This window comes from Oncorhynchus kisutch, linkage group LG1 (genome assembly GCF_002021735.2).
Source record: "Oncorhynchus kisutch isolate 150728-3 linkage group LG1, Okis_V2, whole genome shotgun sequence".
NCBI classification, from domain to species: Eukaryota; Metazoa; Chordata; class Actinopteri; order Salmoniformes; family Salmonidae; genus Oncorhynchus; species Oncorhynchus kisutch.
In genome coordinates, this window is record NC_034174.2 from 12756471 (window position 1) to 12771300 (window position 14830).

At 42.4% G+C, this 14830-nt stretch overlaps 1 protein-coding gene across 1 annotated transcript in view; it reads left to right on the forward strand.

Moving 5' to 3' along the window:
- LOC109878670 (metabotropic glutamate receptor 4-like) overlaps window positions 1-14830 on the forward strand; it is a 287551-nt gene that overhangs the window by 243088 nt on the left and 29633 nt on the right. The window lies entirely within an intron of this gene.

The following is a 14830-nucleotide window of genomic DNA, read 5'->3' on the forward strand; positions in this document are numbered from 1 at the left end:
CCCACTTCTTCCTTTGATGCTCCAAAGACTGGCATGAAACTTCAATGAGCTGCGATTGAATGAAGCTTCCCATCAGTGTTCTGAGTCTGCTGCTATCACGTCTGAGAAACAGTGTTTTATTTTTGTCTTTTAACTCTACTGCAGACACAATGCAGTGGGCCTTTCGACTGTCAGTCTCCACAGACACTGCAGTTGTGACTATGGAACAAAGGCAAAGCACTGTGGGTTTTTCCCTCTCAGCGTGCTTCTTTTCCCCTCTTCTCAGGGAAGTGCCAATTCTTCATTGTTGTGTGTCTCAGCCACTGCCAATTGAAATTGTAAAAAAAAATCTGCATGCCATCAGATGTTCTCTTTTTTTTTACATGAACTTGAAGAACAAGGCTTCACATCAGTTAAGGCGCATAAAAAAGAAGGCCTTACACACAGCATCGAAGTCAGCCAATGACTGCACACTAAACATACAGTACATACCTATATTGCTGGCTTATAATTACAAATGGGGAAACAGGAATGTAAATGTTAGTTTAAAAAAATGTAATCTGAACTAGTTCCTACCTCATATTGTTTCTAAATTACATGGCAAGGTACATTAAATACTGTATCATGAGTACATCAACATTTTGATTCTTTTATTTATTTATTTATTTTATTTTACCTTTATTTAACCAGGTAGGCAAGTTGAGAACAAGTTCTCATTTACAATTGCGACCTGGCCAAGATAAAGCAAAGCAGTTCGACAGATAAAACGACACAGAGTTACACATGGAGTAAAAACAAACATACAGTCAATAATGCAGTATAAACAAGTCTATATACAATGTGAGCAAATGAGGTGAGAAGGGAGGTAAAGGCAAAAAAGGCCAAGATGGCAAAGTAAATACAATATAGCAAGTAAAATACTGGAATGGTAGTTTTGCAATGGAAGAATGTGCAAAGTAGAAATAAAAAAATAATGGGGTGCAAAGGAGCAAAATAAATAAATAAATTAAAATTAAATACAGTTGGGAAAGAGGTAGTTGTTTGGGCTAAATTATAGGTGGGCTATGTACAGGTGCAGTAATCTGTGAGCTGCTCTGACAGTTGGTGCTTAAAGCTAGTGAGGGAGATAAGTGTTTCCAGTTTCAGAGATTTTTGTAGTTCGTTCCAGTCATTGGCAGCAGAGAACTGGAAGGAGAGGCGGCCAAAGAAAGAATTGGTTTTGGGGGTGACTAGAGAGATATACCTGCTGGAGCGTGTGCTACAGGTGGGAGATGCTATGGTGACCAGCGAGCTGAGATAAGGGGGGACTTTACCTAGCAGGGTCTTGTAGATGACATGGAGCCAGTGGGTTTGGCGACGAGTATGAAGCGAGGGCCAGCCAACGAGAGCGTACAGGTCGCAATGGTGGGTAGTATATGGGGCTTTGGTGATAAAACGGATTGCACTGTGATAGACTGCATCCAATTTGTTGAGTAGGGTATTGGAGGCTATTTTGTAAATGACATCGCCAAAGTCGAGGATTGGTAGGATGGTCAGTTTTACAAGGGTATGTTTGGCAGCATGAGTGAAGGATGCTTTGTTGCGAAATAGGAAGCCAATTCTAGATTTAACTTTGGATTGGAGATGTTTGATATGGGTCTGGAAGGAGAGTTTACAATCTAACCAGACACCTAAGTATTTGTAGTTGTCCACGTATTCTAAGTCAGAGCCGTCCAGAGTAGTGATGTTGGACAGGCGGGTAGGTGCAGGCAGCGATCGGTTGAAGAGCATGCATTTAGTTTTACTTGCATTCAAGAGCAATTGGAGGCCACGGAAGGAGAGTTGTATGGCATTGAAGCTTGCCTGGAGGGTTGTTAACACAGTGTCCAGAGAAGGGCCGGAAGTATACAGAATGGTGTCGTCTGCGTAGAGGTGGATCAGGGACTCACCAGCAGCAAGAGCGACCTCATTGATGTATACAGAGAAGAGAGTCGGTCCAAGAATTGAACCCTGTGGCACCCCCATAGAGACTGCCAGAGGTCCGGACAGCAGACCCTCCGATTTGACACACTGAACTCTATCAGAGAAGTAGTTGGTGAACCAGGCGAGGCAATCATTTGAGAAACCAAGGCTGTCGAGTCTGCCGATGAGGATATGGTGATTGACAGAGTCGAAAGCCTTGGCCAGATCAATGAATATTCTAATAGGTGAACTCTGAGGACATTAACTGGTGTCCACTTCTTTCATGAGTATGGTCTATGGGTATGATAGCCCAGCTTGAGAGTACTAGAGAAGATAGCAAAGGTTAATTTAGTGAAAAGTAGTAGAGAGAGAGAGAGAGAGGACCTCAACATGACAGCAGGACATTATGCCCAAGCCGTGAGAAGAGCAACAGGCCCAACCCCCACTATTACATCCGCCCAAGCCCCATCCTGTGACCTAAGAGGTATGTATCAGATGCTCAATATGCTCTGCTCACACCTACTGTGATGGTCCCGGTCTAAACCACACAAAAACAACATTAGACACTATGGAACACAAAGCTTTTACTATCTGATCCTGGAATATACAAGATCTGAGGTCATATGCCTTTGGCCTAAAGAGCATAAACCCAGACCTAATCAAAGAATATTGGAAATACAGGCATTGCCATCCTACAAGAACCATGGTATAAAGGAGACGGACCCACTGGTTGCCCTCTAGGTTACAGAGAGCTGGGAGTCCCATCCACCAAACTACCAGGTGTGAAACAGGGAAGAGACTCAGGGGGTATGCTAATTTGAAATAGAGCAGGGCTAACCCACTCTTTTAAATTCATCAAAACAGGAACATTTTACATCTGTCTAGAAATGAATAGGGAAATTATCTCAACAGAGGAAAATGTCCTTGTGTGCTACCTATATCTCCCCAATAGAATCCCCATACTTTAACTTTAACAGCTTCTCCATCCTAGAGGGGGAGATCAACAATTTCCGGGCTCAAGGACATGTACCAGTCTGTGGAGACCTAAATGCCAGAACTGGACAAGAACTGGACAATAACTGGAAACCTCAGCACACAGGGGAACAAACACATACCTGGAGGTCAGCATTCCCTCCCCCATATGCCCCCCTAGACACAACTACGACAACAAAAACGGGTCACAGCTCCTGCAGCTCTGTCTGGCGCTGGGTATGTACATAGTCAATGGTAGGCTTCGAGTGGACACCTATGGTAGGTACACCTATAGCTCATCTCCTGGCAGTTGTACTGTAGACTACTTTATCACTGACCTCAACCCCGAGTCTCTCAGAGTGTTCACAGTCAGTCCACTGACACCCCTATCAGATCACAACAAATCACACTCTTCTTGAACAGAGCTGTGCTCAATCATGAGTGATCAAAGCTAAAGGAATGGAATAATATTAAGAAATGCTATAGCTGGAAGGAAAAGGGTGTGGAAATCTACCAAAAAACAATTTGGCAAAAAACAAATTCAATCCCTTCTAGACAATTTCACATAAAACAAAAGGTTTTACTGTGATTTTGAAAGTGTAAACTCGGCAGTAGTAAACATAAACCTGACCTCTCAGCTTCCCTAGCAAATCTAAAACGTTCAAGCAGACAAGCTAAGAAAATTAACAACAATGGCAAATGGTTTGATGAAGAATGCAAAAACCTAATAATTTATTTTGAAACCTATCCAAACAAAAACCTTAAAACAATACAGAAATACACTAGTGAAGAAGAAGTCAGAAATCTGTCAAGAATCCATATAATCGAACCACTTGTGGGAAACTCTAAACAAACAACAACAGGAAGAGTTATCTACTCAAAATGAAGATGTATGGATACACCACTTCTCCAATATTTTTGGCTCTGTAACAAAGAACAAACAGCAAAAACATATACATGATCAAATACAAATCTTAGAATCAACTATTAAAGACTACCAGACCCCACTGGATTCTTCAATTCCATTGAATGAACTACAGGACAAAATACAGACCCTCCAACCCACAAAGGCCTGTAGGGTTGATGGTATCCTAAATGAAATGATAAAATTTTCAGACCACAAATTCCAATTGGCTATACTTAAACTCTTTAACATCTGACATATTCCCCAATCCACAAAAGTGGAGACAAATTTGACCCCAATAACTACCGTGGGATATTCTTCAACAGCAACCTTAGGAAAATCCTCTGCATTATCATTAACAGCAGGCTCGTACAATTCCTCAGCAAATGTACTGAGCAAATGTCAAATTGACTTTTTACCAAATTACTGTACGACAGACCACATATTCACCCTGCACACCCTAATTGACAAACAAGCAAACCAAAACAAAGGCAAAGTCTCATGCTTTGTTGATTTAAAAAAAAGCTTTTGACTCAATATGCCATGAGGGTCTGCTATACAAATTGATGGAAAATGGTGTTGGAGGAGAAACATACAACATTTTAAAATCCTTGTACACAAACAGCAAGTGTGCGGTTAAAATTGGTAAAAACACACTTCTTTCCACAGGGCCAGAGGGAGATAGGGATGCAGCTTAAGGGATGATAGGGATGCAGCCTCTTAAACATATAAACTCAGCAAAAAAAATAAACATCCTCTCACTGTCAACTGCGTTTATTTTCAGCAAATTTAACATGTGTAAATATTTGTATGAACATAAAAAGATTCAACATCTGTGGCCACCAGCTGCATTAAGTACTGCAGTGCATCTCCCCCTAATGGACTGCACCAGATTTGCCAGTTTTTTTCTGTGAGATGTTACCCCACTCTTCCACCAAGGCACCTGCAAGTACATTTCTGGGGGGAATGGCCCTAGCGCTCACCCTCCAATACAACAAGTCCCAGACGTGCTCAATGGGATTGAGATCCTGAATCTTCGCTGGTCATGGCAGAACCCTGACATTCCTGTCTTGCAGGAAATCATGCACAGAAGGAGCAGTATGGCTGGTGGCATTGTCATGCTGGAGGGTCATGTCAGGATGAGCCTGCAGGAAGGGTACCACATGAGGAAGGAGGATGTCTTCCCTGTAATGCATAGCGTTGAGATTGCCTGCAATGACAACAAGCTCAGTCCGATGACCCAGACCATGAAGAGCACTTTTTGCCAGTCCGGTCTGGTCCAACGACGGTGGGTTTGCCCTCAGTCCAGCCTCTCTCAGCCTATTGCAGACAGTCTGAGCACTGAGGGAGGGATTGTGCATTCCTGGTGTAACTCTGGCAGTTGTTGTGGCCATCCTGTACTTGTCCCACAGGTGTGATGTTAGGATGTACCAATCCTGTTCAGGTGTTGTTACACGTGGTCTGCCACTGCGAGGACGATCAGCTGTCTGTCCTGTCTCCCTGTAGCGCTGTCTTTGGCGTCTCACAGTACGGACATTGCAATTTATTGACCTGGCCACATTTGCAGCCCTCATGGCTCCTTGCAGCATGCCTAAGGCATGTTCATGCAGATGAGCAGGGACCCTGAGCATCTTCCTTTTGGTGTTTTTCAGAGTCAGTAGAAAGGCCTCTTCATTGTCCTAAGTTTTCATAACTGTGACCTTAATTGCCTACCGTCTGTAAGCTGTTAGTGTCTTAACGACCTTTCCACAGGTGCATGTTCATTAATTATCTATGGTTCTTTGAACAAGCATGGGAAACAGTGTTTAAAACCTTCACAATGAAGATCTGTGAAGTTATTTGGATTTTTACAAATTCTCTTTGAAAGACAGGGTCCTGAAAAAGGGACGTTTCTTTTTTCTGAGTTTATATCAACGAATTGACGAAGGGACTTAAACAGTCTGCAACACCCGGCCTCTGTTTGCTGATGATCTGGTGCTTCCTTCCACAACTAAGGAGAGTCTACAGCGCACCTAGATCTTCTGCACAGATTACGTCAGTCATGGGCTCTGACAGCAAATCTCAGTAAGACAAAATAATGGTGTTCCAAAAAAGGTCTAGTTGCCAGAACCATGAATACAAACTCCATCTAGACACCATTGCCGTAGAGCACACAAAAAAACAATACATACCTCGGCCTAAACATCAGCGCCACAGGTAACGTCAACAAAGCTGTGAATGATCTGAGAGACAAGGCAAGAAGGGCCTTCTCTGCCATACAAAGGAACATAAAATTTGACATACCAATTAGGATCTGTCTAAAAATACTTGAATAGTTATTAGAACCCATTGCCCTTTATGGTTGTGAGGGCGGGGTCTGCTCACCAACCAAGAATTCACAAAATGGGCCAAACACCAAATTGAGACTCTGCATTCAGAATTATGCAAAAATATAAAAAGATAATTACTTGACACATTGGAAAGAATTTACAAGAAAACAGAGCAGAATACCTGACTACTGTGACTGACCCAAAATTAAGGAAATCTTTGACTATGTACAGACTCAGTGAGCATAGCCTTGCTATTGAGAAAGGCCGCTGAATGCAGACCTGGATCTCAAGAGAAGACGGGCTATGTGCACACTGCCCACAAAATGAGGTGGAAGATGAGCTGCATTTCCTAACCACCTGGCAAATACAGTGCCTTGCGAAAGTATTCGGCCCCCTTGAACTTTGCGACCTTTTGCCACATTTCAGGCTTCAAACATAAAGATATAAAACTGTATTTTTTTGTGAAGAATCAACAACAAGTGGGACACAATCATGAAGTGGAACGACATTTATTGGATATTTCAAACTTCTCTAACAAATCAAAAACTATTACCATATTAGAGACACATATTTCTCTCAGAATACACAGACCCACAAAGAATTTGAAAACAAATCCAATTTTGATAAAATCCCATATCTATTGGGTGAAATACCACAGTGTGCAATCACAGCAGCAAGATTGTGACCTTTTGCCACAAGAAAAGGGCAACCAGTGAACACTATTGTAAATACAACCTTTAATTATGTTTATTTATTTTCCCTTTTGTACTTTAACTATTTTCACATCATTAGAACACTGTATATAGAAATAATATGACATTTGAAATGTCTTAATTTTTTTCAAACTTTTGAGTGTAATGTTTACTGTACATTTCATTCATATTTATTATCTATTTCACTTTCTTTGGAAAAGTAAACCTATGTTTCCAATGCCAATAAAGTCCCTTAAATTGAAATTGTATTGAATTGAGAGAGTAAATCTGCAATGTAAACAACCGGAGGAGAAGTCTCATACCACATCATATCCTCTCCGGTCTCTGCCAGGGGGGAAGTGTTGGCCTTGTCTGTCATGGCCGTCAAGATGGAGCATCACCATTATACTGTATCTGTTCTGTTGGGCCCTTGAGGGTCCCTCTCTGCATCTCTGTGTTCTCTCTTTCCTTTATTATGACTATTCCCTGGGAAATCCTTTAGTGATCCTCACAACACCATGTCCATTTTCTTCCTCTCTTTATTTCCCATTTCACATATTGAACATCATTTCTGATAATCCATTAACTCGAAAAAGCATTCAGTGGAGCGAACAGGCCTGAGTTTCAGTCATCTCAAGAGTAGTGTTTCAGTAGAACAAATAGGCCTGACTTTCAGTCATCTCAAGAGTAGTGTTTCAGTGGAGCGAATAAGCCTGAGTTACAATGTACTGCATGATCGCTCCATCACTGTAATGTAGTCTTGTGTGTGTGTGTGTGTGTGTGTCTGTGTGTGTGTGTGCGTGTGTGTGTGTACGGGCATGTTTGTGTGCATGTGGGCGTATGTGTGTGTGCGTATGTGCCAACGGAGTCCACTAAGGGCCCTCATTAGGCCCCTGACACAGATAGGCCCCATTTAGACATGCAATGTGTGCCACATGACAAGCCTAATCGCTCCCCCTCAACACAGGCCTTGACCAGGCAGCCTCAGCATGCTGTTACTTACAACTAGTTGAAATGGACAGCTGGACAAAGAACACACCTGGAGAACTGAGGTGGAATAGCGCCAATAGTCTGTAAATACATGGCTGCACCAATGATGCCTCTTTATCTACTGAAATGTATTTTCTATCTAGATATTGAAAATGGAATGGAATATAGAATGGAATATACTTAAGCATTGAGGCCCGACGAGGTGTTGTATATGGCCAATATATCACGGCAAAGAGCTATTTTTAAGCACGACAAAACATAGATAGCCATGGTATATTGGCCATATACAACAAACATCCGAGGGGCCTTATTGCTATTATAAACCGGTTACGAATGTAATTAGAGAAATACAAATAAATGTTTGGTCATACCTGTGGTATATGGTCTGATATACTACAGCTGTCAGCCAATCAGAATCCAGTTTAAAATCAAATCAAATTTATTTGTCACATACACACGGTTAGCAGATGTTAATGTGAGTGTAGCGAAATGCTTGTGCTTCTAGTTCCGACAATGCAGTAATAACCAACGAGTAATCTAACCTAACAATTCCAAAACTACTACCTTATACACACAAGTGTAAAGGGAAAAAGAATATGTACATAAAGACATATGAATGAGTGATGGTACAGAACGGCATAGGCAAGATGCAGTAGATGGTATCGAGTACAGTATATACATATGAGAAGTAATGTAGGGTATGTAAAAAATGTTGCATAGTTTAAAGTGGCTAGTGATACATGTATTACATAAAGATGTAGTAGATGATATTAGGGGGAGGTAAATACATATACATATGAGATGAGTAATGTAGGGTATGTAAACATTATATGAAGTAGCATTGTTTAATTAAAGTGGCTAGTGATATATTTTACATCAATTTCCATCAATTCCCATTATTAAAGTGGCTGGAGTTGAGTCAGTGTGTTGGCAGCAGCCACTCAATGTTAGTGGTGTCTGTTTAACAGTCTGATGGCCTTGAGATAGAAGCTGTTTTTCAGTCTCTCGGTCCCTGCTTTAATGCACCTGTACTGACTTCGCCTTCTGGATGATAGCGGGGTGAACAGGCAGTGGCTCGGGTGGTTGTTGTCCTTGATCTTTATGGACTTCCTGTGACAACGGGTGGTGTAGGTGTCCTGGAGGGCAGGTAGTTTGCCCCCGGTGATGCGTTGTGCAGACCTCACTACACTCTGGAGAGCCTTACGGTTGTGGGCGGAGCAGTTGCCGTACCAGGCGGTGATACAGCCCGACAGGATGCTCTCGATTGTGCATCTGTAGAAGTTTGTGAGTGCTTTTGGTGACAAGCCGAATTTCTTCAGCCTCCTGAGGTTGAAGAGGCGCTGCTGCGCCTTCTTCACGACGCTGTCTGTGTGGGTGGACCAATTCAGTTTGTCCGTGATGGGTACCTCGAGGAACTTAAAACTTACTACCCTCTCCACTACTGTCCCATCAATGTGGATAGGGGGGTGCTCCCTCTGCTGTTTCCTGAAGTCCACAATCATCTCCTTTGTTTTTTTGACGTTGAGTGTGAGGTTATTTTCCTGACACCACACTCCGAGGAACCTCACCTCCTCCCTGTAGGCCGTCTTGTCGTTGTTGGTAATCAAGCCTACCACTGTAGTGTCGTCCGCAAACTTGATGATTGAGTTGGAGGCGTGCATGGCCACGCAGTCGTGGGTGAACAGGGAGTACAGGAGAGGGCTCAGAACGCACCCTTGTGGGGCCCCAGTGTAGAGGATCAGCGGGGTGGAGATGTTGTTACCTACCCTCACCACCTGGGGGCAGCCCGTCAGGAAGTCCAGTACCCAGTTGCACAGGTTTTTTTTCGAGTCCTAGGGTCTCGAGCTTGATGACGAGTTTGGAGGGTACTATGGTGTTAAATGCTGAGATGTAGTCGATGAACAGCATTCTCACATAGGTATTCCTCTTGTCCAGATGGGTTAGGGCAGTGTGCAGTGTGGTTGAGATTGCATCGTCTGTGGACCTATTTGTGCGGTAAGAAAATTGGACTGGGTCTAGTGTGTCAGGTAGGGTGGAGGTGATATGGTCCTTGACTAGTCTCTCAAAGCACTTCATGATGACGGAAGTGAGTGGTACAGGGCGGTAGTCGTTTAGCTCAGATACCTTAGCTTTCTTGGGAACAGGGACAATGGTGGCCCTCTTGTAGCATGTGGGAACAGCAGACTGGGATAAGGATTGATTGAATATGTCCATAAACACACCAGCCAGCTGGTCTGCGCATGCTCTGAGGGCACGGCTGGGGATGCCGTCTGGGCCTGCAGCCTTGCGAGGGTTAACACGTTTAAATGTTTTACTCACATCAATGTTTTACTCACATCGGCTGCAGTGTATGAGAGTCCGCAGGTTTTGTTTGCGGGCCGTGTCAGTGGCACTGTATTGTCCTCAAAGCGGGCAAAACAGTTATTTAGTCTGCCTGGGAGCAAGACATTCTGGTCCGAGATGGGTCTGGTTTTCTTTTTGTAATCCGTGATTGACTGTAGACCCTTCCACATACCTCTCGTATCTGAGCCGTTGAATTGAGATTCTACTTTGTCTCTATACTGACGCTTAGCTTGTTTGATTGCCTTGCGGACGGAATAGCTACACTGTTTGTATTCGGTCTGTATTCAGTCATGTTTCCGGTCACCTTTCCCTGGTTAAAAGCAGTGCACGGTTTCTGGTTTGGGAATGTTTTAATCATTGCTATGGGAACGACATCATCCATACACTTTCTAATGAACTCGTTCACCAAAATAATGTTTTTTGTTGTTGTTGTCAATCATAATGACCTTTATCTAATGTCAATGGGTCTTAAAAATGATGCTCACCATCCTTGTTCAGATAACTTGTGTCACCGCATGATTCCTGTGGATCTGTCTAGTTTCTTCATAATCCATACAGTCTATCCCTCTATGGATATAGCTGGCTCTTGGACTGCAATGTTAAACTGTGTCCTACTTGGTTAGAGAATTCGTAATGGGTTTGAAAATGTGGCAAATAGAGAGTGATTGTTGAGGATACTTGTTATGCTAGGATGATGAGTTGTGATTGTTGAGGATACTTGTTATGCTAGGATGATGAGTTGTGATTGTTGAGGATAATTGTTATGCTAGGATGATGAGTTGTGATTGTTGAGGATAATTGTTATGCTAGGATGATGAGTTGTGATTGTTGAGGATAATTGTTATGTTAGGATCATGACTCGTGATTGTTGAGGATAATTGTTATGCTAGGATGATGAGTATGAATGTGTATCAGCCTTCTCTTTCCTCAATCACATGCCAACAGAATTGTGTCATTTAACACTGAACACACTAGGGTCCACGAATCCTCTGTTGAAATAATCGTAACCTTTTCCTAAATGGCAGGTGGCAGGTAACCTAGCGGTTAGAGCTTTGGGCCAGTAACCTAAAGTTCTCTAGTTCGAAAACCCGAGCTATCAAGGTGAAAAATGTGTAGGTTTGCCCTCGAGCAAGTCATTTAACCCTAATTTGCTCCAGCGGTGCCATACTACTATGGCTGACCCTGTAAAACAACATATTTCACCTATCCGGTGTACATGACAATACAGCATTTATTTTTTTGCGCCGTTGTGAACATTAAAATCACACAAGATTCACAAACTGTACCTCTATCAAGTTTAATCAGCTTATCGTGTCTATCTGAGCTCTCCAGAGAGAGACTCAACTTTCGTATTCAGTCCAATCACATACTATTCATGTTTCTTGATTGTAAAAAATAATGAGAGGTTGAATCACGAGAGACAAATCAACCATAAAATAGCAGGAAAAATGCCCTGCTCATTCATTGCTGAACTTCTCTTCAGATAATATCACACTTGGAGGGTGAGTGAGTCTGTAGGCTAAGTGCATGGAAGTGTGAGTGTGGCAACTGTTAGACGGCTCAGCTCGGCTCCTGAATAGGAAATGACTCCAAGGACAATGGACTGCATAAAGAGAAACTAAACAATGCGCCGAGAGTGCATTCAATTTCATTTTCAGGACTGCAAAATGGCTGCAATTTTGAAGATTGCTCTCAGGACCTTGTTTCTGTAGTCGAAAATATGCTTCAGGAAACTTCTGAATAAAAGTTATGAAAATATTTAGCTAATTTCAAGTCTTCAGGGTTTTGCTGTGGTGACTGCAAGAGGATATATAGATTTTTGCTTATGGTATCATACAATGCCCTCAGTTTCGGCTCTGGTATGGTATACTCTAAAGTGGTTTACTATCACTATGTCAGTCTGCTGTGAGGATACACCTTTCGGATACTCAGTTTCCATTAGTACTCCGAGTTTTCCTTACTACATAACTTAACCAGGAAAAACTTTACTCCCTAGCCATAATGTCAAACCAAAAGCCTTTTAAATGTAGCTCTGGAGAACAATGGTACTAAAAAGTAACATACAATGCACAAAAATTTGTCTGAGCCTTAAGTCTGGACTGTAATGTTTCTGACATGCATCTGCAGACCTGTACTGTAGCCTGTACTGTAGCCTGTTCTGTGGCCTGTACTGTGGCCTGTACTGTGGACTGTACTGTGGTCTGTACTGTAGCCTGTACTGTAGCCTGTACTGTAGCCTGTACTGTAGCCTGTACTGTGGACTGTACTGTAGCCTGTACTGTGGCCTGTACTGTAGCCTGTACTGTAGCATGTACTGTGGCCTGTACTGTAGCCTGTACTGTAGCCTGTACTGTGGCCTGTACTGTAGCCTGTACTGTAGCCTGTACTGTGGCCTGTACTGTAGCCTGTACTGTAGCCTGTACTGTGGCCCGTACTGTAGCCTGTACTGTGGCCTGTACTGTGGCCTGTACTGTAGCTTGTACTGTAGCCTGTACTGTAGCCTGTACTGTAGTCTGTACTATAGCCTGTACTATAGCATGTCCCTAAATCTGCGTGATCTTCAACCAGCTTCTCTTACTATCGTTGTCATGCCATGTATGACAAGACAGTATTGCTACGGCATGCCTGCATGACAATGATAGTCTGAGAAGTTGGCTAAAACTCATACATATATGAGGACATGCATGCCAGAAGGCATGCCATGAACATACAGTCCATCTAGAGAACAGCCTGGTTAAGAGATGCCAATAATCTCTGGGCCAACCTCAGATTGGAGCAGCAAGCATGACCAAAAGACCGTAAACTGTTAAATGTAATTAGATCTGCAGTGGCAGGCTGTGGTGCCACATTAGTGTCTGAAAGGACCAATGTGGCAGTCAGGATCCATTTTCCTTTCACAGTGACAGCATGGTGCCAGTGCCATGCGATGGGCTACAGCCTCAAATCCTTAACACGCCCTAATACACAGATCCAACTGAGCCAGTGGGAAAGCTATGTCTTTTTGTAAAAAATAATTGTAATGGAAAAATACTATGATTATAATCCCAGATACAAACGATACAAATGATTACACTCATGGAGAGTGCTTTTTAAACATATCTCCTTCATAAATAACATCTGCTGTAATCCCTCTCATCTGCTTCTTTTGCTGTGAGATGTGGGGCTGCATTGTCGCTGAGGCACGGCTGAGCACACAGTAAATCCTTAATCCAGAGGGGCTGGCTCATCGAGATGTGGATTAGGCTGCTGCGTACGTCTTCCGCCTGATGCTAAACAAAGAGAAGGAACAAGCATACTCTTCAGCAGAAATCCGAACCGCCGAGATCATCCACGCTTTCCCCCTTGTTTGTAAGATGGGACACCCATTGTGCTTGGGGAGACTTGTTGATAAGCCAGGCATGAAAAGGGAAATGCCAGCGCCTTACGCCTTCCATCAGTGGATGGCTGTGTACTGCTGCATGTTCAAACTTGAGTTTTGAAGTGGAAGTCGATAGGGATGTACTCTTTGCATCCTCAGCAGAGAGCAGTGATGCTATACTTAATATATTCAAAGGGGCTTCTTTGAGAAGTAAATGTTGTTGTGTAGTTTAAATCATTTATAATATCACAAAGGAGAATCTCAGGAAAATATGTTGTTGTGTATTGTTTGTTGTGTAGTGGGGACAGTTTTGTTGATGGTGAGAATCTGCAGACATTTGGCTTCTAAGTCATGTGACATACCATTACTATAGCTCGAATGGCAAAACATATTGGGGAAAAACATTAACAAAGAATTTCAGTGTGCGATAACACTACACAGTAACACATTGTAGTTTGACATTATTCTCACAAAAGCTGTTTCCCAAAATCCCCCCACCCACAGTTTTCACTTAGAGAATGGAAGAAAACATTTTAATAGATGACTGAAGAGATGATTTGACTAGGCAGAAACCCCTAGACAGAACAGACCAGAGAGAGAATATACAATCAGCATATGCCACTTATTCTCTCCTCACCCCACAAGTTACATTTCAAACTTTCTTGAATAGAGAAGTTGAATTTTCATATTTATTTTGGTTACCCGCCTACATTTGCATATTCTGCTTTGACTTTTTTGTATATATTTATATATATATATATATATGAATACAGTAGGGGTCTTTAAAAAAAAGTGTGAAACAAATCTAAATATATTTGAGATTCTTCAAAGTAGCCACCCTTTGCTGTGATGACAGCTTTGCACACTCTTGGCATTCTCTCAACCAGCTTCATGAGGTAGTCACATTAAATCCATTTCAATTAATAGGTGTGCCTTGTTAAAAGTTAAATTGTGGAATTTCTTTCCTTCTTAATGAGGTTGAGCAAAATGGTTGTGTTGTGAGGTAGAAGTCCATATTATGGTAAGAGCAGCTCAAAAAGGCAAAGAGAAATGACAGTCCATCATTGCTTTAAAACATGAAGGTCAGTCATTCCAGAAAATTAAAAAAATGTTGAAAGTTTCTTCAAGTGCAGTTGCAAAAACCATCAAGCACTATGATGAATTTGGCTCTCATGAGGACCGCCACAGGAAAGGAAGACCCCGAGTTACCTTTGCTGCAGAGGACAAGTTCAATAGAGTTACCAGCCTCAGAAATTGCAGCCCAAATAAATGCTTCACAGAGTTCAAGTAAGAGACACATCTCAAAGTCAATAGTTCAGAGGAGACTGTGTGAATCAGGCCT